Source organism: Ricinus communis, chromosome 2 (assembly GCF_019578655.1).
Source record: "Ricinus communis isolate WT05 ecotype wild-type chromosome 2, ASM1957865v1, whole genome shotgun sequence".
NCBI lineage: Eukaryota > Viridiplantae > Streptophyta > Magnoliopsida > Malpighiales > Euphorbiaceae > Ricinus > Ricinus communis.
The window spans coordinates 23,267,512-23,287,770 of record NC_063257.1 but is presented as its reverse complement, the minus strand read 5'-3'; the positions used below and the strand labels follow the sequence as shown (position 1 = coordinate 23,287,770).

The 20,259-nt window shown below is 34.0% G+C and overlaps 1 non-coding gene across 1 annotated transcript; it reads right to left on the bottom strand.

The window, feature by feature from the left end:
- Window positions 1-19,186: 19,186 nt before the first annotated feature.
- LOC112535605 lies at window positions 19,187-19,293 on the bottom strand. The gene has a single exon (XR_003079698.1). It is a non-coding gene; the product is annotated as a small nucleolar RNA R71 (small nucleolar RNA).
- Window positions 19,294-20,259: the final 966 nt, after the last annotated feature.

The window sequence follows — 20,259 nt, the reverse complement described above, 5'->3', positions numbered from 1 at the left end:
TAAATGGATCAAATACTTTGTTTAAAGCAACTTTCTTACACACTATAAAATTTCAAGTCTTCCTTTGATTTTAAATTATGAAAGGACATCTTAATTTTCTTAAAATGATTTAAAGTGCCTTCTTTTAAAATCACGATTTTGAGATATCTATTTTTATTCAAACATCCATTCGATACTTTTAAGGTATCCACCAGTTATTTACTTAACATATCATTTTCCATACACTTACATATTTCTCACATGTGTTTAAACGACTATTTTATATTGAGTGAAGTAAAAGCAACCTCATATTGCAACTTTAGCTTAATGTCAAATAATAGGCTTTTTCTGATAGTTTTCTACTGATTATTGATAGATACCTAAAAAGTGTATCAAATTTCTTAATCAGCAACTGTAAAGTTTTCTAAATTAAAATTTTTAAAATATTTCTTTTTGCATATATCAAAACTCTTTAAGAAATGTCTGTAACAATTAGTTTTCTTGGAGCTTTATAAATAAGAGCCTCACCTACCAAACAAATAAGGAAGAATAGCATTTACTCTAAAAAAACTCTCAAGACTCGAAAGCTCTATCACTCTTCATTTTCTTCTTTCATTTTTCAGTGTTTGCATTTATTATCTTCCAAAATCAGTTTTTCTTGTAGTAAAATTGTATTTGATCCATATAGAATTCCATTATTTTACATTTATTGTTTTAAAAAAGAAGATCTCTTATAAGGTTTTCAAGCACCTAGTGTTAAAGCTTGTGGTTTGTTGGGTGACATAACCTCCCTTTGAAAAGTCTGTGAGAGGTCTGTTCACACCTAAGGAAGCAAGTAAGAGGTAGACAAAAGTCTAATAATTTCTATGAGTCAATCAGAGAGGAGATATCTCAGTCTAAGTAAGGTGTCTAGGTATTAGAACCTTGTAAGGCTTGATCTCTAGCCGTTAATAGAGTCAAGTAGTGGAGGCAATCTTAAGTGATAATAGGGTGATTACTAGGTCTATAGTGATAATTGGGTGATTACTAGGTCAAGGCACTAAGTTCCAAACATTATTCCTCTGAAATTAATTAAGTTCTTCTTGCATAGCAAGAACCCAATGCTCATCATCAAATGCATCTAAAACATTTTTAGATTCAATTTGAAAGAGGAAAGGTAGATTATTTAGATGTTTAAAACAAGATATAGTGGTTACCCCTTTTAATTACTCTCCTAGAATAAGCTCCTTAGCATGCTCTTTCTTGAAATGCCAATCTTTATCCAATCTAACATGAGTTGTAGGAACTACTTCAGTTGGTAGGGGCTCCTTCACTTTTTCATTTTTAGATTCCAAGTAAGGTTCAAAACTTGGTCCTCTATCATTGGTTGTTTGTTGATGATTGAGCTCCTCCAATTCTATAGTATCTACAACATCAACAACTACCTTACTCGGCTCAGTGGGGTTAGATTCATAACAAACAACATGCATTTACTCTTCAACTACCGATGTCTTCTTATTAAAGACTATGATTTGCTAGAATTTTCATATCCTAAGAAAATGCCTTATACATTTTGGAATCAAATTTCCTAAGATTTTCTTTGGTATTTAATATGAAGCATTTGCAGCCAAATACTCTTAGATATGATATCCTAGACTTTCTACCATTTCGTAGCTCATAAGGAGTTTTGTTTAGAATTTAATCTAATAAAGACTTTATTTGAAATATAGCAAGCGGTATTAATGACTCCAGCCTAAAAATACTTAGGCAAGTTATACTCATTAAGCACTGTAAATAGTCAATCATTTGACTTTAGGTCCCTAAATGAACTTGGGTCCTTGGGGGTTAGCAATTGATGGTCCTCCACTTGAGTAACTCAAGTGTGCCATTCCAATGAGGCATTTATAGTTTGAATGACCAAAATCACCACAATAATGATAATGTCCATGAAATGCATAACCTTTTCTTTTAGGAAAGTCAGAGTATGTAAATGATCATGAAACTTTGGTTTATCTTTTATTCTTTTACCTTTTGGTCTTGAATCATTACCTTTTTTTTCCTTAATATACATTAAACCTTTTATCTTTGTAGCTAGACCTATTTGATGCATTAGTCTTTGAGCTACTTGCTTCATGATTAGAGGCTCTTTGCATGTGAGCATAAGAAGTTTTAGCTTTTAAAAAAATGGTCTTGGGTAAGGCGTGTGACGTGTGACTAAAGCCAAGACCAATTTTTGTGAGAGGAGACCTTTGAGCAACTAGAATTTCATCTAGCTTCTCTTTGCCTTTGTAAGCACCCACTTATTGGATCCAGATATCGAAGAAATTATGGAAAACCCATTGTTGTTTCTCTCAAGTCTCACAAAATTGAGGAAGGTCAACATCCCTGTAAGGGTTATAGATAATTATGAAAAAAATTACTTTTTGAAATCAAATTGGACTTAATTAACCAAAAAATTAAGTTTTAGGGTCAAAATTGAACAAATTGTAAAGTCTAGGGATTGAATTGCAAGAATCTCTCAAAAATTGTCAACCTAGAGACAGCTGGCTCTGTATACAGCCGATCATTGTACCTAGAGCAAATTGGCTCTACACAGTGTTGGTTGGCCCAAAACTCGGATTTTCACGTCATTTTTCAATTTTTTTTTATTTTTAATATTGATAATCACTAAAATAAAGTTTCTAAAAGGATATTATTAGTAATTATCTAGCTTTTAATAATTTTTATAATTAAATGGATATTTATTGATAATCATCCCATTTACCTTCAAAACTTGTATTTATCGATTAAAAGGATTTTGATAAATCTCTTTTAATTATTGATAGGAAAAGAAACCTTAAGCCATGGGGGATCTTGGCTAACAGAACAATCAGTAAGTTTTTAGCAAGGCACTTAGATTTTAGAAAATAAACACAAATTCTAAAACACTCTGAGTCTCTACCCTATTTTTGGTTTGACCTCCTCCTCTACTCTTGAGACTTAAGGATTTGCAAAATACGGTGACAACCTAAGGGTTCCTAAAAACTCAATCATCTCATCTCTTTTTTTTTTATGATTCTTCTTTTGTGTTTTAGTTGCATGTTTAGGACTTATTAATATGGTTTTGCTATTGGATTTAGATTTTTTTTTTTATATGAATCTGGTAACTTTTACAAAATTTACAGGTTAGGGTTTTAATCTGATAACTTCTTTATAGACTTGCATGTTTAGATCTAGGTTGCCATGTTAATTCAATTAAATTAATATGATTCTCTACTTGAGTTGTGTGATTATAAGTATTAATTGATTAGCATGCTAAATGGTTATATTTCATCTTTATTTTAATTTGGCTAAAACTGCAGTCTATTTGCCTTGTTACTGTCTGTTCTCACATATTAGGGTTTAATCCTTATGTTTTGTTTGTTTCTTACTTTATTTTATTTGATTTTAACATTTTGCTAATTATTTTTTATGCGTTTTTATTCATAATTATGTTTCTGGACTTAGAAACATTGAAATTGGAAAACTATAGAAATCTGGCTCAGCCCCTAGATCACCTGTGTTAACCCATTTTTATTTATTTTAAGTCAGTAGTTATGGGGGATGTAATTTTATTATTTTCTTACTTTTTGTTTCTTTTTTTTCTTTAATTTTTGTACTCTACAAATAGTGGATAATATTTGATTGATGTTTGATTGCCAATTAAACTCAACCCATATTAGACATAGGCTTAGTATCATATTTTGGCATGTAATCAATAGTCCATTAAGCTAAAGAAATGGTAACTTGGGCTTAATCATAAAATATAATTAGACTTAGATGATTTTGCCATGTTTAATTTAATGAACTAACCCACTTAGACTAGCAAAATTGAAACAAGCCTTGGCATGAAAAACATAGCCATTTAGGATTAAACTCTTCGTAACTAGAGCATAATTGTAATTAGACTAAACTAAGTGGGCTTCTTTTACGTAACTGAATAGTTAATTAGGCTAATCACATAAATGGTAAGTTAGGCTAAATCTAAAATGGGCTAGAATTAGGTGGACCTTACATGCTATATTGTTTGGTATGTAGAATATTACTATGCTCCATTTATAGGAAATGGGCTATTAACTAATAAAATTGAAAGTAGGAATACACAAATAAGGAATTTGGCTTATGGATCCATCTTTGGATATGGTGATGCTTTGTAACACCCCCATCACATGCTAACCAATAAACATTAGCCAGGAAGCATACAAGCGTCATAGAATATATACTACAGGTAGATAGGTCAATATGTAGGTTGTTAAGAATCCAGACACAAGGTTATTAACATATAAACATATGATTATACTTAAAAATCATTTAACAAGTATTACAAACATCTTCTTATGCCTTATAAGGCATACTTCCATATATATCACATAACTGCATACAAAAATGCATCAGGAGGAGACTTCACAAACCGGCCCAACTTGGGCTAAAAGCTAGACTTCGCATACAACCAACGGATGCACTACTATTTACAAACCTGAAAAGAAAAATTTTGGAGAGGGGTGAGCCTCCAGCTCAGTAAATAAATAATCAACATAATCTATATCACATACACTTAATACAATTTCCACCCAATCACATAACTTTCCATGATATTCATAGTTTAGGTATAAAGTCATACCATTCTACTCAATTCATTACAACCATCATAGAAGAAATACAATTCAACAATTATGGTTAGTTCTCACGGCTTGTGGATCCCCTTTAATGTGCTGCTCCGCCTCATCCTCATTATACACTTTTATAGCCTCTCTAGGCTTTAGCCTCCCAAGGCTTTATATATATATATTTTTTTTTCACAGGGGAATCCACCATTCACATGCACATATGCACTTAACATCATAATTCAATCATTTCACTTATATCATATTTCAGCAATAACAATTGTTCCACTCAACACTAATCATTTCCATCTCAGTCATTCAAACATAAACAATATTAAGCAAACGCAACCATTTGCGGAACATTTGATTAAATATATGAACATAGCAAATATTAACTATTTACTTACTCAAAATATACTTATTCCTTTAGCATATAAGAACCTCCTTTCTCCACAACTTCCTTTCCAGGCCTTTGAGTACCTGTCAACACATTCATCAATTCACATTTCATGCATATTACAAATATTCATGTAAATGCGAGTTCTAATGCATTACAAGATCATCCCCTCTCTAATTCATAGGTCTAACTCTTCCTCTAAGACTCTCAATTACTGTTTTAATATCCTATAAACATTTCCCATCTAGTTAAATACCAATTTAATTCAAATTAACATCAATAAATTGCATAAAACTAATCTCCAACATTTCTGTTTTCTAGACAGAATTTAGTACCAAGGTATATTTATTTCTGGGCAAAATTGGCTTAATACAAAAATCTCATATTAAATAGACATATCCATTTATGTGTCTAGTTTCATCTCCAAGAAGAATTACTCAATTCCGACTTCTATAGATTTAATTATTTTCAAATTACTGAGCAAGGGTCATACAGCTAGTTGTACCCGAGCAGCAATCTGTTTGCTCAATTTAAGCAACCAAAACGGCAAAAATAGCAAAATCACAAAACTACAAAGTTATAGAGGACTCTTTAAAATTTCCATAGACACCAATTAAGCTTAATTTGGACTTATATAACCCATGTTATGCCTAAAATACAGAACATCAAGGTTGCTGGAATTTTGACAGTTTTCTATCTTAACATACTTAAACTTAAATCAAGCTTAATCTTTATGCAATCATTCAATACTCTACTAATTCATGATAATCAGACCTTTAATTAATCAATGAGAGCATCAAATGAAGTTTTTCCAATTTGTAATCAAGAACCCTAATGACAAATTAATAACACTCAAGTAACAACTTACCAATTTCATCTTTTGGGTTGCTAATATGCTTAAATCCTTTAGCTTTAGCTTGGCTCCTTCAATAGTTGGCAAAATCCTATCTTAATCTTAAGTTTTCTAGGTATTCCACTCCTCTCTCTTATTCCAAATTTTGTGTTTTTGGCCATGTACGAATTTTAGAGAAATGAAGAGGTAAAATGAGCTTGCTCATGGTTCCAATTTCCAATATTCCTCTCTTAATGCCACCACCTACTAAACTATTTTTATCACCCTAAATTAATTCTTACTAACCATATATAGGTACTAACTTTTAATTGTATCTTTTAAGTCTAATCTATTTACCCAACCTTCAACTATTGGTTCAATTAAGTCTTAAGGCTTAATACACATAACCCAAGTACTTAATCAACTTATCTAAATTAATAATCTAATATCATGCTTCTTATTCTCTACTTATAATTAATATATATCTGTTTTCATAAAATAAAAATATCATTGATATACCATCATATGCCCAATGATTAAATGTAAATGCACATATCATGGATGATGAGAAAATGCAGGCGTTACAACTCTCCCTTCCTTAAGAAATTTCGTCACCGAAATTTTAACAACTCACCAACATTGCAATGGAATAGATGCGGATACTTCTGTCTCATATGCTCTTCCGCTTCCCAAGTTGCTTCTCTTGGTGAATGATGACTCCACTTAATTTTGACCATAGGAATGTCTTTCTTTCTCAATTTCTTAACCCTTCGATCAAGAATTTCTATCGGCTCTTCCACATATGTCAACTTTTCTGTGATTTCTATCTCTGGCTCTGGAATGATATGACTAGAATCTGATCTATATCGCCTTAACATAGAAATGTGAAAAATATCATGAATAGAAGACAGCTCTGTAGGTAATGCTAACCTATAAGCCAATGGTCCAACTCTTTCAATAATTTCATAAGGTCCTACATACCTCGGACTCAATTTCCCTTGTTTACCAAACCTTAATATTCCTTTCTATGGTGATACCCGTAAGAAAACTTTATCACCCACAATATATTCTATTTCCCTTCGATGCAAATCAGCATAACTCTTTTATTCATCTGTGCTACTTTCAAATTCTTTTTAACTATCTCTATTTTATCCACGTTTCTTGTACCAATTCGGACCTTCAAGCTGTCTTAAACCTTCAACATCCCATCTTGGACTTCTACATTTCCTCCCATACAAAGCTTCATAAGGAGCCATACCGATACTAGAATGAAAACTGCATTGTTATCGCAAATTTCATCCGTGGTATGTAATCATCCCGATTACCCTTGAACTCAAGTGTGCAAGCCCTCATCATATCTTCTAATGTCCGAATAGTTCTTTCCGATTGCCCATCCTGTTTGAGGGATGAAAAGTCATCTTGAAATGAAGCTTAGTACCATATGCTTTCCTGCAAACTCTCCCAAAAATGAGAAGTAAATCCGGGATCCCTATCCGATACAATAGATATAGGCACACCATGCAATCTAACAATCTCGGAAATATACAATTCAAAGCAAGTTTATCAAGTGAATCTGTTTGCTTCACAGGTAAGAAATGAGCACATTTAGTAAGTCGATCAACAATTACCCAAATAGCATCATGCTTGTTAAATGTACGCGGCAATCCCATAACAAAATCCATAGTAATCTTATCCCACTTCCACACAGGTATAGATAAAGAATGAAGTTTAACTGCGGTGCACGGTGCTCTCCTTTCACTTGTCGACATGTCAAACACTTACTCACAAATTCGCCACATCCTTCTTCATTGCTCGGCCACCAATAATAAGGCTTCAAATTTTTGTACATTTTGGTACTTCCAGGATGCATTGCATAAGGTGCATAGTGCGCTTCATGCATGATTTCCTTTCTCAAATTTCCTACATCAGGTACACATACACGATTTCTATTCAATAACACACCATCATCTTTCAACACAAATTGTGTATTCTTTCCTTCTTATACTCTACCCTTCATCCTTTGCAAATAAGAATCTTCACACTGTGCATCTTTAATTTTATCTCCAATCAAAGGCTTTACTTGTAATGTGGCTAACAGGATCATCGTCATAAACATAAAACTTCACATCCATAGCTCTAAGTGCAACTAAATATTCTACATTGTAACAAATCATACTTGAAAAATTTTCCACCGACTTCCTACTTAAAGCATCGGCAATAACATTTGCTTTCCAGGATGATAATCAATAGTGCAATCATAATCCTTCGAAGCTCAATCCATCTTCGTTGTCTCGGATTCAACTCTTTCCTGCGTAGGGATATATTTCAAACTCTTATGATCGGTGAAATATCCGAAATGTCTCCCCGTATAAATAATGTCGCCATATCTTCAATGCATGTACAATAGCTCGCTAATTCAAGATCATGTGTAGGATAATTCAGCTCATGAGGTCGCGAATTGTCTTGAAGCATAAGCTATAACCTTCCCATGCCGCATTAAGACACATCCAAGTCCTTGCCTAGAAGCATCAAGATATACAACATAACCTCCATTTCGGATGGCAATGCGAGTATTGGTGTAGTAGTAAGCCTTTTCTTCAACTCTTGAAAATTTTGATCACATAACTTCGTCCTTTGGAATGACACATTCTTCTTTAACAAAGCTCGAGAGGCTTAGCAATAACTAAAAATCTTTTACAAATCTTCTATAATAGCCAGCTAACCCAAGAAAACTTCGAACTTCAGAAACATTTCTAGGCGGTTCCCATTCAATAATTGCTTTAATCTTTGATGAATCTGGTTGCACTCCATGTTTAGAAATAATATGCCCTAAGAATGCAATTTCCTCCATCCAAAACTCGCGATTTGTTGAATTTTGCATACAACTGTTTTCCTCAAAATCTGTAAAACAATTCTCAAGTGTTGTTCATGCTCTTCTGGGCTTCTAGAGTAAATCAGAATATCATCAATGAACACAATAACAAAGTGATCTAAATATGGCTGGAAAGTCTTGTTCATCAATGACATAAAAGCAGCAGGAGCATTTGTTAAACTAAATGGCATCACAATAAATTCATAATGCCCATACCTTGTTCTGAATGCTGTCTTGGCAATAGATTTCTCTTCAACCCGGAGTTGCCAATAACCTGATCTTAAATCAATTTTAGAGAATACAGTTGCACCTTTTAACTGATCAAGCAAATCATCAATTCTCGGCAATGGATATTTATTCTTCACTGTTATCCTATTCAATTGCCTATAATCAATACATAATCGCATACTACCATCCTTTTTCTTCACAAACAAAACTGGTGCTCCCCAAGGTGAAGTACTTGGCCTGATGAAACCTTTATCAAGTAACTCTTCTAATTGCTTCTTTAATTCTTTCAATTCCAATGGAGCCATTCAGCATGGTGCAATGGAAATAGGTGTCGTACCAGGGATGATGTCAATCTCAAAATCAACCTCTCGATTTGGTGGCAAACCGGTGCAAATCATCTAAGAATATGTTAGGAAATTCTCCGACCACTAGAATGTCTAATACCCCTGGACTGACCTTAGTAGTATCTATAAAACTAATTAGATATGCTTCACATCCATTTTTAATTAATCGACACGCGTCACTTCGAAATCAAACAATTAGGAATTGTCTACCTTTCACCCACCATTACTATTTTCATTTCTCCTTGTATTTCCATAGCCACTTCCTTTGTTTTACAATCAACAATAGCATGATTTCTTGACAACCAATCCATCCCCAAAATAACATCAAACTCTCTAAGATTAATAACAACCAAATCCGCATGTAGTTTGACACTATCTACTACTACAGGACATGATCTCACTATCGTATTTACTGTGATAATACCCCCAGCAGGCATAGATACATATATATCATAACCTAATGCCTCTATATTAGCATGAAAATGCGATGCAAAATCATATGATATGAATGAACATGTGGATCCAGGATCAATAAGAACATGTGCATCGGAATCATGAATAGAAAGTATACCGATAACAATTTCGGTGCTACAAATGCTTCATTTCTAGTAGTAGCAAATACTCTAGCTTGTGCTTGTGGTTGACCAATTTGTTCTGATGGTATTGCTGAAATAGTTAAACCTCCTTTGCTACCCCTTCCTCTGCCTCTACCTAAACCAACTGGAATATTTTCACCAACACTACTCTGACCCACTGTATAAGATTCTCCAGCATTATTTCTTCTCATAGGACAATCTCTAGAATAATGTCCTGGCCTACGACAAGTAAAACATACTACTGGTCTAGGTCCCCAACATTCTCCAGTATGTCTCCTATTGCACGTAGGACAAACAGGAGCAAACCCTCTACTGGCTGAAACTGATGAATTGTATCCACCTCTACTATAAGGTACTGTGGAGGATCTACTTGACTGACCACCAAACCCTCGTCCACGATAACTACTCCACTGTGAATTAGAGCCTCTAAACGAAGAAATACTAATATGTCTTGGAGGATTACTATAAGCACCAATGATCTTCTTCTTTTTAGCTTCCATAGTATTCCTTTCAAATGATGTTTCTTTAGCTCTCAAAGCAGCTTCAATTGAGGCATTGTAATTATGAGGTTTCACTGCCATTTTCTCACGAATGTCAAGCCTCAAACCCATCTCAAATTTCTTCCTTTTCAGTTCTTCAGTGGCTATTTCTTCTGGTGCATACTTACATAATCTCACAAATTGAACTTCGTACTCTGCAACTGACATATCATTCTGTTTCAACTGAAGAAATTCAAGCTTCTTTCTGTCTCTATAAATTTCTGGAGTATACTTCTCAGCAAATTCTCTCAAGAAATCATTCCAAGTCAAAGTCATTGGTCGATCTTTGCTTCTTAAAACTGTTTCCCGCCAATCAAGTGCATCTTTTTTAATTAAAGATACTGTATATAGAAGCCTTTGTTCGGATGTGCAATTAAATCTATCAAACACCCTTTCTGTATTTCGTAACCATTCCTCAGCCTCAGCAGGATCAGTAGTACCTTGAAAAACATTAGCACCTTGTTTCCTAACTCTTTCATAATTCTTATCTATCACAGCCTTTTGTTGTTGAGTCTGAGGCGCCGGTGCTTGTTGTTGAGCTGCCCGTTGCATCAGAAAATCCATAAACTGTTCCATAACATTTTGTACATTCGATTGTGCAACATTTTCAGAATGTAACTCATGCTCATCATGTTGATCATGTTCAGATGCATTTTCATGACCATGGACAGACTCTAATGACTTATCTGGGCCAGTTGCGTGTTCTCCTTGTCTCTCCATCTATATATATGAAATGCAAATATTCAGTCAAGTTCAAAGAACATATATCATATGCTTAATGATGTGCAACATGAATCTACTCCCAATGAATCTAATCCCTAATCTGATACCACTAAAATATAACACCCCCATCACATGCTAACCAATAAACATTAGCCAGGAAGCATACAAGCGTCGTAGAATATATACTACAGGTAGATAGGTCAATATGTAGGTTGTTAAGAATCCAGACACAAGGTTATTAACATATAAACATATGATTATACTTAAACATCATGTAACAAGTATTACAAACATCTTCTTATGCCTTATAAGGCATACTTCCATATATATCACATAAATCGCATACAAAAATGCATCGGAGGAGACTTCACAAAACTGGCCTAACTTGACAGGCTGCTAAAAGCTAGACTTCGCATACAACCAACGGATGCACTACTATTTACAAACCTGAAAAGAAAAATTTTGGAGAGGGGTGAGCCTCCAGCTCAGTAAATAAATAATCAACATAATCTATATCACATACACTTAATACAATTTCCACCCAATCACATAACTTTCCATGATATTCATAGTTTAGGTATAAAGTCATACCATTCTACTCAATTCATTACAACCATCATAGAAGAAATACAATTCAACAATTATGGTTAGTTCTCACGGCTTGTGGATCCCCTTTAATGTGCTGCTCCGCCTCATCCTCATTATACACTTTTATAGCCTCTCTAGGCTTTAGCCTCCCAAGGCTTTATATATATATATTTTTTTTTCACAGGGGAATCCACCATTCACATGCACATATGCACTTAACATCATAATTCAATCATTTCACTTATATCATATTTCCAGCAATAACAATTGTTCCACTCAACACCAATCATTTCCATCTCAGTCATTCAAACATAAACAATATTAAGCAAACGCAACCATTTGCGGAACATTTGATTAAATATATGAACATAGCAAATATTAACTATTTACTTACTCAAAATATACTTATTCCTTTAGCATATAAGAACCTCCTTTCTCCACAACTTCCTTTCCAGGCCTTTGAGTACCTGTCAACACATTCATCAATTCACATTTCATGCATATTACAAATATTCATGTAAATGCGAGTTCTAATGCATTACAAGATCATCCCCTCTCTAATTCATAGGTCTAACTCTTCCTCTAAGACTCTCAATTACTGTTTTAATATCCTATAAACATTTCCCATCTAGTTAAATACCAATTTAATTCAAATTAACATCAATAAATTGCATAAAACTAATCTCCAACATTTCTGTTTTCTAGACAGAATTTAGTACCAAGGTATATTTATTGCTGGGAAAAATTGGCTTAATAAAAAAATCTCATATTAAATAGACATATCCATTTATGTGTCTAGTTTCATCTCCAAGAAGAATTACTCAATTCCGACTTCTATAGATTTAATTATTTTCAAATTACTGAGCAAGGGTCATACAGCTAGTTGTACCCGAGCAGAAATCTGTTTGCTCAATTTAAGCAACCAAAACGGTAAAAATAGAAAAATCACAAAACTACAAAGTTATAGAGGACTCTTTAAAATTTCCATAGACACCAATTAAGCTTAATTTGGACTTATATAACCCATGTTATGCCTAAAATACAGAACATCAAGGTTGCTGGAATTTTGACAGTTTTCTATCTTAACATACTTAAACTTAAATCAAGCTTAATCTTTATGCAATCATTCAATACTCTACTAATTCATGATAATCAGACCTTTAATTAATCAATGAGAGCATCAAATGAAGTTTTTCCAATTTGTAATCAAGAACCCTAATGACAAATTAATAACACTCAAGTAACAACTTACCAATTTCAGCTTTTGGGTTGCTAATATGCTTAAATCCTTTAGCTTTAGCTTGGCTCCTTCAATAGTTGGCAAAATCCTATCTTAATCTTAAGTTTTTCTAGGTATTCCACTCCTCTCTCTTATTCCAAATTTTGTGTTTTTGGCCATGTACGAATTTTAGAGAAATGAAGAGGTAAAATGAGCTTGCTCATGGTTCCAATTTCCAATATTCCTCTCTTAATGCCACCACCTACTAAACTATTTTTATCACCCTAAATTAATTCTTACTAACCATATATAGGTACTAACTTTTAATTGTATCTTTTAAGTCTAATCTATTTACCCAACCTTCAACTATTGGTTCAATTAAGTCTTAAGGCTTAATACACATAACCCAAGTACTTAATCAACTTATCTAAATTAATAATCTAATATCATGCTTCTTATTCTCTACTTATAATTAATATATATCTGTTCTCATAAAATAAAAATATCATTGATATACCATCATATGCCCAATGATTAAATGTAAATGCACATAACATGGATGATGAGAAAATGCAGGCGTTACATGCTTCCTTATGGAATCTAGTATGCCACTCAATTAGAAAAAGTGTACCGGAGAATTACCCGAGTGGCGACTCCCTTTCTCCATGCTAGTCTCCCTGACTAGTTAGCATATTCCTGATTAGGTTGAAAAGCCTTGTAGTGCATAGTTGTTAAGGATATTTGGGTGTGCGCCCGAAACCGCTGTCCATAGTGGTGACTCTACTGGAGATAAGAGAAGTTGATTCCAGTGTATCCTTATTTTCAATTTTATCACTTAATAACTTATTATTGCATCACTACACCATTTTTAGACATTATACTCTTTCGTCCCTATAGCCCTGATGGTGTCAGTTAGTAGTTCTTTGGCTCTACTCGAATCTTGAAATTACGACACGACTAACCAACACTTACAAGTGCAAGTAAATTTCTTTCGTCGCATGGACCCTATGAGAAAAAGTAGGATATTTAACTTGTGGGAGCCTTTTTCCTTACTTGAGACTCAACCCATGGTAATGACAATAGAAATCTCTCTTAGGCATCCAATTGCTTATTGTTTGAGATATTTTTCCTTCTAAGATTTTGAAGCCTACATCTTAAAAGGCCTTGACCTAAAACATGTAAGCTTTAGCTTTATATTAGAAAATATCACCTTATTTGTTTAAATTTCTTTGAGAGCCATTAACATGCATGTTGGTGCTTACTATCCCCTTTGATAGTAAGCCTAGACTAGAAATCCTAAAAAAGAGAGACTCACCTCGAACTATGAGTGGAAATAATACAGTTTGAAGGATGATTGTAATATACTTTGTGTACTCTTTGACTTTAATGTGTTTGCTAACTTTTCTATTGTGCATTACATGTGCATCATGCATCACACTAACCTTTTATTTTGAGGCCATATAGATTCATCACCTTTGGTTTGGAAGAGACAATAGGGTGGCAAGCTATAATGGTTATCAAGAGGGCCCATTTCTCTAGCAATTAAGACAAGAGCCCAAGAAGTAGCACTTCAGAAGTTGAAACAAAGATGGCCTATGCATAAGACGTTGATGCTATCAAGAATGCAATCATGTTTGACCCAAGGATTATGATCTGAGAAGAACTTCAACAAGCTTTGGATGAGATTTTTAGAAAACGGACTATCCAAAGAACTACTACTGCCCCTACAACCATCACTACTACTACTCATTGTAAGCACCATTAAAATTTAGATAACTGCATGCTAGAAGAATCTAAGGAAGAGTCTACTCTTGCTGCAAAAACTGTTATAGAATCCGAGATTGTACATGGTATGAGTAAAAGGCTCGACAAGATGCAAGATATGTTGAAATATCAAGGTTTAGATTCAACCTATGGTTTTGATGAACTAGTCTTGACTAGGGAGGATAAGTTACCTCCAAATTAGATTAAAAGATGGTAAGCTTGGTCTTGATTAATAAAAATTAGGCTAGAACTATGCAGACCATTGCCATACTGTACTGCTTATGAGTAGAAAAATTGTGCTGCATTTATAGGGAATAGATTATTAATTAATAAAATTAAAGGTAGGAATACACGATTAGGGAAGTTGGTTTACAAATCTATCTCTAGATGTGGCGATACTTCTTTAAGGGAGCTAGTTATGCCACAAATAGAAAAAGTGTCATGGTGATTACCCAGGTGGTGACTCCTTTTCCCGTGCTAGTCTTAGTGATTGGTTAGCGTATTCTCGATTATGTTGAAAAGCCTTATAGTGTCGTGGTCGCTAAAGACACTAGAGTGCATGCACAAACCTGCCGCCTATAATTACGACTCCACTAGGGATAAGAGAAACTTATCCAGTGTATTTCTACCTTTAATTTTATTATTTAATATCTTATACTTGCACCATTGTCACACACTATGCACCCTGGTCCCTATAGGCCTGAAGGCATTAGCTAGTAGTTCTTTGGCTCCATAATTAATTTCCTTCATTGCATGGACTCTTGAATGGAGAGATGAGCAAAGGAATTGTATTTATTATGGGAGCCTTTTCTCCTTGCCCAAGACTTAGCCCATGATAATGACAATAGAAATCTCCACTAGGTACTCTCTTGCTTGTTATTTGAGGTATTTTCCCTTATAAGAGTTTGAAGCCCATATCTTAGAAGGCCTTTAGCCTATAACATGTAAGCTCTCCTCTTATGTTGGAAAATATCGCTTTATTTTTTTATTGTTTTTAGAGCTTTTAGCATGCTCATCGGATTTTATTATCCCCTATTGGAAGTAAAACCAAGATCAAAATTTCTAGAAAAAGAGGCTCACCTTGAACCGTGCGTGGGAGTAATAAGGTTGGAAGGATTAATTGTATTTTACCTATGTAAATTCTTCTTTATTTGCTAACTAGTGCATCTAACATGCATCCTGCATCTCATCCATCACACTAACTCTTTGTTCTGAAGCCATATAGATTCATCACTTTTGGATTGGAAGAAACAAGAGGATGGCAAGCTAGAAAGGATACTAAAAGGGTCCATTTCACCAGAAATTAAGGCAATACTATACAAGAGCCCAAGAAGTCCACTACTTTCGAGTAGCAATTCAGAAGGTGAAACAAAGATGGCCCACGAGCAAGATATTGATGCTATCGAGACTACAATTATAGTTGGCCTAAGGATTATGATCCAAGAGGAACTTAAGCAAGCTTTGATTGAGATTTTTAGGAAACAGACTATCCAAAGAACTACTACTGCTACTATTACTCATGATGAGAAAAAGAAGTTAGCACATGGAGAGCACCTATAGAATATAGATGATTACATACTGAAGGAAGCTAAGAAAGAGTCTTCTCTTGTTGCTAAAGCTATTGTGGAATCTGAGATTGTGTATAATCTAAATATAGGGCTAGAAAAGTTGCAAGATATGGGAAAGATCAAGGTTTAGTTTCGACATATGATTTTCATGAAATAATGTTGACTGGAGAAGAAAAGTTGCATCCTAAATTTTACATACCTGAATTGCAGAAGTTCAATGGAACTTAAGATCCGAAGGTGCATTTGTAGCAATATGCTACTATCATGGGTACCACTCATTTGGCCAAGACTCAAATTGTTAAGCTATTTTACTTTCATTATAGGGGTAGTTGTGAACTAGTACCACGGGTTAGAAAATCCTATTAAGTTTAATTAGAAAATGCTTTATAATGCTTTTGTGGAGATGTTCACCTAGAAGTCTCTTTAAAGGAATTTGGAATTGACAAAGCAAAAGCGATATTGGTTGGAAACAAAGTAGGGTTAATGAAAAGCCTTTTTAAAAAGATCAAGTTTGAATGGTAATTCAAAATATTATCCCATCTTGGTTGGAAAGACTGCAGATGATGAATCTCAAAGCCTTTGCAAGCTTTATGATGACAACTTATAAGTAAAGAAAATTCAAAATCCTAGAGCTGGAGGGTACATGGGAAACTATGAATCTAAAGAGATTGAGAACCTACCATTTGAAGATGATGAAGCTTCATTAACTGTTGATTTCTTTTAAGACAATGACATGATTTTGCTTCTAGGATCAATGATATAACCTTGGTTTTGCTTATTTTACCATTGAGCTTTGTTCTATAATAATTTTACCTTCAATTTAATTTAATTTGTTTGTTTAAACTTGATTTTCAGTTCTTTTAGACACTTGAGGATAATACATATCAAGGAGGTGATTGGAATCGAAAAGCATGAGAATCGGGCAAAGGAAAGATACCTTTATCCAAGATTGAGTTCCATACTAGCATGACATGGGAAGCCATATGCCCGTGTCACATTTTGAAGTGAAATACAATAAAAAGGTAGAAGGTTTTATCCTGACACGAGGAGCACATGCCCGTGTGGCTTCCCCGTGTAAGTTGGCAAAATAGGCAAAATTAGAACAAGCTTGACATAGGAAGATGGCATGCCTGTGAGTGTGCTTGTGTCACCCAATTTACATTGGCCGAGGTTCTATGGGGGCATACGGGAAGCCTACTTGCTCGTGTGACCCTCCCTTTTGATCTAGAAGAGGAATTCAAGCTATGAAAAGTCAAGGACATGACACGAGCGTGTGGCTACTCCCTGTGTGGATTATTAAATTTCACTATTTAAGGAACTCTTAGGTTTATTTGAAAGGGAGATTCCATTATAACTTCATTTCTAGAGAGAGAAACTATTATAATCATTTCATTTCTTAGTTTTTATTGGTTATTATTCTAGGAAGAACATCATTTCTCCCTTTGTTTTTCAAGATTGAAGATTTAAGATTGAAGATTTTCATTTATTTCTCACCCATGAATAGTTTGAGATCTTCTTTCCTTATTCTTTATTTTTTTTATTGCAATGTATATGAACTGATTTTCTTGCTATTTGGGTTTTAATGAACCCTAATTTGTATTGTATTGATTAATTCAAATTTATGCAATTAAATTTTTTGTATGAGTTGTTTATTCCTTTGATTGCTTAATCATTAATTTCAACTGATAAGTCAATGTATTGATTGAGATTTGTTTTCATAAATTGATTAGAAATAACTATTTATAAATTGATCACATCTTAGGGATTAAGGATTGATTGAAATACTAGAGACAAATCTATAAAGATCCTTTGGTTTAATAATTTTTTAATCTTAATGCATGATATAAGTGAGTGGGTTTGAGAAGAGATTTATTTTCCGCCTCTTAGGAATTAGGGGTTTAATCACTTGAGAAAGGTTTGTACCTAATTTTATAGAATGTCAATTGAAATCTTAGGTTTGATTTAGTTTTTATTTAATTCATGAAGTATTTAACTTATTAGAGGATTCATTACCTAAATAGGTTTTGTCTTTGATAAATATTCCAATTGTTTTAATTCTTATTCTTAACACTTGTTTACTTTAAAATTTCACTATATCCAAACAACATCTAGTTTACTAGACATTAGTATATCATTGAAAATAGTATTCATAGTTAGTCCCCAATGGAACGATACTCTTACTTATCATTTTATTACTTGATACGATACTTGCAGTTTGCCGTGTGCGAATACCACGCATCAAGTTTTTGGCATTATTACCAAGGAACTTCTATTGTGATATTATTAGTAATTTAAAAGCTAATGATTTAGTATTTTTATTTTTATTTGATTATTCTTATTGTGCTTGTGTTTGTATTTTCTTTTGGTACTTTGATCTATGCATGACCCGAGCTAGTTAGACAAGACTATTCACCTACGAACAAGAGTTAGAAAGAACTTTGTGGAAGTAGTGAAGAGAAGAAAGAGAACGAGTTCTTAGCCAAAATAGTGGCGGAGTTACAAAATTATTACTAGGAGAATAAGGAGGAACCAAACCAAGAAGAGGACCAGTTAAGAATGGCGGATCCACCTAGAGAGAGAACCATGCAAGAGTATTCATGCCCAACTCTAAATGGGGCTACATCAAGTATTGTTAGATCAAAAGTCGTGGCAAACAATTTTGAGGCCAAGCCCAACATTATTCAAATTCTGCAAATTGCATGTTTGATGGTTTGCCAAATGAGGATCCAAACTCATTTAGATGATTTTCTTGAGATTTATGATACCTTTAAGATTAATGGGGTATCAGATATTGCTATTAGATCGAGGTTGTCCCATGTTCATTGAGGGACAAGCCGAAGAAGTGGTTGAACTCGTTTGCAGTTGGGACATTTATGATATGGAAGCATCTAGCCGAGATAGTCTTGGAGAGATACTTTCCACCTTCTAAAATAGGCAAGTTGAGGAATGATATAGCTAGATTTCTTCAGCAGAAGAATGAAACTTTTTATTATTATTGGGAACGCTTCAAGGATTTGCTGAGGAGCTGTACACATCATGGTTTACTCTTATGACTGCAAATTAAGACATTCTTTAATGGACTGAATTACATAAGTAAACAATCTATTAATGCAGCAACAAGTGGATCACTAAATAATAAGACCCAAAGCAAGCTATGGATCTTATTTAAGATATGGCAGTCATAGATTATTAATGGCAAAATCTGACAGAGCAAGTTCGAGTTAAAGAAAGTGGAATCCATGTAGTAGACCTTATGGTAGCTGTAAATGCAAAGTTAGAGGCTATGAGCAAGAAGATGGATGCTTTGACTATGTTTTCATCTGGAAGACAAGCATAAGTTATGACTTGTGATTGGTCTGGGGTTGGTCATCAAAGTTAAGATTGCTAAAATGGCAATACTCTTTATAAGTCAGAGCAAGTTGATTATATGTGTAATACTCCGAGGCAACAGAACAATCCCTACAGCAATACTTATAATTCGAGGAGGAGAAATCATTCGAATTTCTCTTAGGAAAATCAGAGTCAACAAAGACCTCATTCACTAGGATTTTAGCAGCAGGCTCTTTCTAGAAGGAGTAATTTAGAGGAGATGAAAAAGAAGTTCTTTTAAGCTTCTATAACTAAGTTTTAATCTACAGAAACCACTCCTAGGAACCAACAAACTTTGATTCAAAACCTAGAGAATCAAGTCGGGCAGATTGTAAACCTTTTAAATGAAAGGATCCAAGGAAGCTTGCCAAGTTAAACAGAGGTAAATCCTAAGGAGCAGCTCAATGTTATTACATTGAGGAGTGGTAAGGAATTAGGAACCGAAGTGAATGAAGTAGATGAGAATTTGAATACAGTTGAGAAAGTAGTTGATGAGTAGGGGGGTGAAGGGGCTAAAGTGGAAGGATCATTAAATCCTACCCCTATTGTGAAGGAGTATCAACCTAGAGTGCCTTATCCAGCCTGTCTTTAGAAAGACAAATTGGATACACAATTTGGTAAGTTTCTTGAACTTTTTAAA